Source organism: Miscanthus floridulus, chromosome 18, assembly GCF_019320115.1.
Source record: "Miscanthus floridulus cultivar M001 chromosome 18, ASM1932011v1, whole genome shotgun sequence".
NCBI lineage: Eukaryota > Viridiplantae > Streptophyta > Magnoliopsida > Poales > Poaceae > Miscanthus > Miscanthus floridulus.
The window spans coordinates 55,709,734-55,716,697 of NC_089597.1; positions in this window are offsets into that span (position 1 = coordinate 55,709,734).

The window sequence follows — 6,964 nt, forward strand, 5'->3', positions numbered from 1 at the left end:
CTGTCAGCCGGCCTATTCGACATCGTCAACATACTCTTGAATCTGAGGTCTTTGACCATTTTCTTTGCAACAGATGATAGAAGACCAACTATTTGTGCACACTTCATGTAGAAACACGTACCATCAAACAAAATGTAATTGATTTAATGAGCCATTCATAGTTTCATAGTCTGAATTAGCTTATATTAGCCCATGCATGCCTTAATCTTTGAGACAAGCATATGACTACTATAGGATAAACTAGGTAGCAAGTCCTCATTGACAAGCCAGTGCCAACCTCTGCACAAAGCATATAGGCCAAGCTGGTTGTCATTTTTTTCTAAACGAACTAAGTTTTAGGCATGGGAAGCCAATACCCCCGCCCTCCGGCCTTCAACGCCAGCTGCATCCGTGACCAAAAGCACAAGCGAGGTGTCCTTGGTGGTTGAAAGCCCTAGTTTGGTTTTGGTTAATTGATGAAACCTAGGACTAACCTTTGATCTAAGTGTGTGGTTTAGACAAGGTGGTCCAATCCAAGTTGTGAAGCTAGAAGATGGTCATGGTGAAGGCGATGGCCACAAAAGAGATGATCAAGTACTTCACATTTGGAAAAGAAGAAAGAGAAAAACAAAAATGGGCTCAAGGCAAAGGTATATTGATAGGAGTCATTTTTGGTTTGCACTCAAGACACCATAGAGGGTGTGAGTGATTTAAGATCGATAGTTGTACTATGAAGAGGGGAAGTCTTTGGCTAAATGGTTTATCGAGTGCCACTAGGTGACATTGATCATGCATATGCATTAGGACCTAGTGTGCTAACATTTAACCCTTGAAAATGCTTGCAAAAAATGCTAACACACGTGCACAAGTGGTGAGACACTTTGGTGTTGGCACATAGAAACAAGGGTGTTGAGAAACATGTTGAAAGTGCTGGTCTCGGGGAGACCGAACGCATCCGACATAGGGACTGGACGCGTCCAGTATTTGTCTCAGCAGCGGTTTTTTAGAAGAGACCGAACACGTCCAGAATCAGACCATACGTGTCTGGTATTTGACCCCAGCGTGAGAAGCTAAGGCAGGGTTGACCGAACGCTCTGTTCAACAAGTGACCTGATGCTGAGAGTCACGTTCGGTCAGAGGAGGTGAAGCACATGGTTGTGTGGACCTAACGCAGAGGCACGTCCGATTGGTGATACCGAACACGTTCGGTCGCTCCAGGACGGCTATGGGAGCTTTCTAGAGTTGACTTGACGCTGCCCAGTCAGCATCCATTTGTTTTTTGACGTCGCATCTGATCATTCACTAACTTTCGCGTAGAGAGAGAGTCGTTGGGCGCCAACAGCTATTTACGTTTGAACGAGACATGTGGTGTTTCAGCAGCGACCGGACGCAGCGACCGGAGGTGTCCAGTTGCCATACCGGACGTGTTTGGTTAGTTCGCAGATAGCCAGTGAAGGGGTATAATGGCTAGTTGAGTTATTGGGTCTCTATAAAAGCATGGTGGCTAGCTCTTGCTCACTCTCTTGGCTCTCTGACTTGTTGATACACCATGTGAGCAAACTCCCATGCCTCCCACTCATCTAGCTTGTGATTTGATCATCATAGTGAGATTGAGAGTGATTCCAAGTGCATTTGCTTGAGTGATTGCGTCTAGTGACACTTGGGGATCTTTGTGGCTATGGATTTCTTGTTTTCTTGGTGGTTGTCGCCACCTAGATGGCTTGGAGCAGCTGAGGAGCTTCGGCATGTGTTGGTGATTGTTCGTGGCTGGCTCCGGTGATTGTGAGGGGTCTTGTACCTTCCCCAGTGAAGAGCCGAAAGGTAACTCTAGTGGATTGCTCATGTCATTGAGTTACCTCACTTGTGGGTAGGTTCTTGCGGCACCTCTTGTGGTGGGCTAGGTGTGTGATACCTATTAGCTGCCGAACCACTGAGTGTTGGTCGACACAACGGGGACTAGCATGCTAGCAAGCACGTGAACCTCGGGAGAAAAATCATGTGTCACTTGTCTCTTGGATTTCTCCCGGTGATTGATTGGTTTTCACCTTGTGATTGGTTCATTCCTCTACATGACGGTATAATCACCCTACTCACTCTTTACATTTCTTGCAAACTAGTTGTCAAGCTCTTTAGTGTAGCTAGTTTTTGAGAGCTTGTTAGTTTGGTTAGTGTGGCTCTTTAGTTAGTCTTTGAGAGCACACTAGCTTAGTGAGTAGTGACCTAGCCTTGTTGTGTGCCTAGTGATCATAGCAACTAGAATTGTTGGGATAGGTGGCTTGCAACCCTTATAGAGCTAGAGCAAAATTGCATTACGCCATTTGTTGTACTAATCAATTGCTCTAGTGAATTTGTAGAGTTTTAAATAGGCTATTCACCCCTCTCTAGCCATATTAGGGCGGATGGCAGCACAAGGCAATGCCACAAGCGCTCTGGAGTCGACAAGCCACACCCAGGAGGTGCGCTAGACTAAGGTAATGTGTAATGAATGCAACTTCCTATGGAACAAGTAGCACCATGCAAGCACTTGTCACTACATCAGGCAATAGGTGCCCACACAAATGAATGGACATAGGCACCAGGAGTTGGCCGCACATCAGCGGGGTCCTCCAAGCAGTCATAGGTCTAAGACAACTCATGCATCAGCGTAGCCACAATGATTAAGCCATCCAACGCAACCCCATGCTAGGCACGATGAATCTCCATGTGAGGACGACAATGGAAGGTCCACAGCATGGGAGGAACCGAAATGTATCCAACAAGTGGCCAAAAGCATGCGACCAACCATGCAAGGCATCCGGCCGGTGGTAGCCAGCCATAGCCAGTCATGGCCGCATGATATCCACCCACAATGATCGCCAGGCACCAGGCGGCAGCAGCCCGCCAAAGATGGCCATGGCATAAAGCAGAACAGTGGCTCATGGCAACATGTTAAGTTGCATGCAGCTCGCTAGATGCAAAAATAGAGCAGACGGAAGATGTAAATGATGCTAATAGGACTAAAAGAGAGGGCAACAACACATTCATGTGGCATGTCATACGAAAGTGATGACAATCGAGGAGGGAATCCAAGGGGGGAAGATAGGGGACGTGGAGTGCCACCAGAGAAGATCAAGGATCAATTAATTACTTGGGGGTAAAAAATGAAGTGTTGCATGCATGGCAAGCAATGAAGCATTGGCGATGGAGTGATGTACATGAAAAGTCAGACCCCAAAGAGCACCAAAAATCAATAAAAGTATGTGTAGAAGTTGGAAGAAGACGAAAAATCACTTGTGACGCATCGAGTTGAACCAAGGCACGAGAATATATACGAAAAACATGCTCACCCCTCACCTCTAGCAGTTGGTCAGCCCTCGCCCCATACATAGTTCTCTCTCGATGAAATTGTTCCTCGTTCAACGTTTCCTGCGATGGATGATCACCAGAGGGGAACCATTACCAGCACCTGAATTGCTAGTGGTGGCGATGTCGATGCATGTGGTCATGCTGCATGTTTCACCAGGCTCTGATGTGATCATTGCGATTGTCGAGTTTGTGCATCGTGAGAACATGTGCATCTCGATTCTCTCCACAACTGGCTAGACAGAGAATGCAACGCTATGGGTGTTATCCCTGCCCGCGTTCGTGCCCGCGACAAAGCTACCGCTGCGTGTGTGTGGTCACCATGAGCTATTGTCGCTATTCAAGATAGTTCTGATGCCTCCCATGATGGCCTCACCACCTATATTCTCAGTGTTTCTGGCATGCATTCTCTACCTAGCCTCTCGCAGAGAGAACAGAGATGCACACATTCTCGCGAAGCGCAAACTCAGCAATCGTCACAATCACATTGGAGCCTAGTGAAACATGCAGTACAACCACACGCATGGATGACACCACCACAAGTAATTCTAGTGCTAGCAATGGTTCCTTCAGGCCTTCTGAGCTCTGGTGATCGTCCATCGTAGGAAATGTTGAACAAGGAACAATTTGGTCAGGAGAGAACTATGTATGGAGCGAGGGGTGACCATCTACTAGAGGTGAGGGCCTAAGGGGTGAGCGTGTTTTCATATATATTCTCACGCCTAGGCTCAACCCAATGCGTCATGAGCAATTTTCCGTCCTCTTCCCACTTCTAGATGCACTTTAATTGATTTTTGGTGTTCTTTTAGGTCTAACTTTTCATGTACATCACGCCATTGCCAATGCTCCATTGCTAGCCATGCATGCAACACTCTGTTTTTTACTCCCAAATAATTAATTGACCCTTGATCTTCTTTGGTGACACTCCAAGTCCCCTATCTTGCGCCCTTGGAGCATTTTGATAGCATAAATTAACTTGAATATATGAACTACTCCCTCCATCCAAAAGTCTAAATCCAAACTTCTCTCTGCCATCCCTCCTCGATTTTCTACCATCCCACCCAACTACTATACCTGAGGGGCATCCCCCTCCTAGAAGTTCTGAGAGTTTTCCCTTCACAAAACCACACATTTTTGCAAGACCACATGAAATCCATGTGATATGAAGTTTTTCCCATGTTTTTGCTCATAAAACTAGAGTTTTGGAGAATGGGGTCACATGGTAGTCATTCTGGCCATGAATGGACCGAACCTTGGATTTTTCATGTGCCAGCCCCGTGGGCAGGACCCCTGGGGCCCACGGGCGCCCCTGTGAGACCAGGCCCCACTGTCCATTTTGGCCCGTTTTCGCTAGATTTTGGCCCATTTTTTGCCCGTTTGTCGCTCATTCTGTCCCAGACTCAGTTTTTGACCGACTTAGCCATTTTCACCTACGCCTTTGCCCAACCTTGCCGTTTCACAGACTCCCGTTACCTGTTCTCGGCCCGATGTGAGTCATTTTTGTAACCCGTGACCCATTTTCGCCTCCCCTGAAATGTTTTTGGCCTGATGTGAGCCGTTTTTGCCCTAACGTGACCCTTTTCTGCCTCTCATGAGCCATATCACTTGCATGTGCTTAGGGTCCTAGTCATGCCCACCATCCGTGCATAAGTACACATAGGGCCAACCAACCATGCAACTAACCAACCGATGGATCCACCCTTTGCCATCGAAGCTTGCTACTATAGGCTGTTGGATGGCTAGGTAGGCCGCGAGGTGACCAAAACTTGTTCAACAATAGGCCAAAAGCATGTGGACAACACGTAGGGCGTCTGACTGGCCATAGCTAGAATAGCCGCACATGGACGCAAGATGGACACCCATGGTGGCTAGGCAATTAACAGTAGCTAGATGAAGCTAGACATGGTAAGGTGACGGCTGTCCAGGGAGGCTATGCGGGTGGCCGAGGGCCAGTGGAGTAGCCTTGGTGAAAACACTCGAAAAACTAGTGGTTTTGCAGCAGTTTACCCAGGTCTTAACTGCTCAAACCCCTCATCCCCTACTATACCCGAGGGGCTTCCCCTCCAAGATGTTCTAGGAGGTTCCCCTTCACAAAACCACAGGCTTTTGGAAGACCACATGAAATCCATGTGATATGAAGTTTTTTCCATGTTTTTGCTCACAAACAAACGTTTTGGAAAACAGGGTCACACGAGACTTGTTGTGGCCATGGATGGACCGAACCTTGGAATTTTCATGTGCCAGCCACATGGGCGTGTCCCCTAGGGCCCACTAGGTGCCCTGTTGAGACTAGGCCCCACTGCCCATTTTTTGGCCTATTTTTGGGCTCGAAGAGGACCGTGACGCCTAAGAGGGGGCGGTGAATTAGGCAACTTAAAATTCTAACTCCAAACTATGGCCTCTTTTTCTAACCCTAGCAAAACCTATGCAAAAGATAAACTATCTAAATGTGCAACTACGATTTTGCTAGTGTGTTGCTATCTCTACCGCAAAAAGGAGTAAAGCAATCAATGTAAATGCGAAAGCTAAAGAGCAAGGTAGAGATATGCAAACTCCCATCGATGATTCTGGTATTTTTACTAAGGTATTGAGAAGCGTGCAAGCTTTCCCCTAGTCCTTGTTGGAGCCCCTCGCAAGGAATCCTTCGTAAGGGCCAAGCTCTTAGTCGGGTAACTCCATGGATAGCCTCGGGCCTTCCCCACGTGCAAGCGAGTCTCCGACGTGCCTTCCGGCAAGCCTCTCCTGGATGCTCCCCGCCGTCTTCACTATCAAGCTTTCGGCCGAAATGCCATGGGCCTTGTTCCCTCCGGTACACGGTGGTGGTGACACCACAAACGCGGTTGGTGTGATCTCACAAGACTATAAGCCCCTCCGATGTACAACAATGGTGCGCGCAAGCACCGAGTGGTAAGAGGTATGCAAACCTCACAAAACACTAGGCCTAAACCTAGAGCAAGCGCATAAGCGGTGGTCTAATCAACCTAAGCACTTTGCAAAAGCACCTACGCTAATCACCTAATAAAACACTAAGCATTATGCAAGTGGAGATCACTAAAATGGTGTATCAACACCCTTGGTATGTTTCCTCAGCTCCACACTCCTCAAATGGCTGGTTGGGGGTTATATTTATAAGCCCCATTGAGAAAGTAGCCATTGGGGACGAAGTCCTGCTTTCCTGCTACTAATCAAACACTGATCACGTCCTGACTGGTCACGCCCGGTCATCGCGATCGTTGGAGCCACGAACAGGCGAACAGCTGATCGGACGCTGTCAGCATCTAGTCACTTGCCACCGGACGTGTCTGGTCACAAGTTTGCCACTCTGGAACCTCTCTGTACTCAATTGGACATTGCTTGTCCTACATTCGGTCAGTTTGCCGCCAGCATCTGGTCCAGCGTCCGGTCACTGCTGTTGTTGCCGAGCCTCTAATCAGAGCATCCGGTCGTTTTCTATCAGTGTCTAGTCGCTGCTGCTATTGTGGAGCCTCCTAATCAGAGCATCTGGTTGTTTTCCTCTAGTGTTCGATCTAGTGTCCAGTCACCTCTGTGAGCTTGTTTCTTCACGATCTTGCGTGCGGCTTGGCTCCTATCTTCATGCTTGGACTTTGCTTGATATCTTGGGTCTTCCCTTATGCTCCTAAGG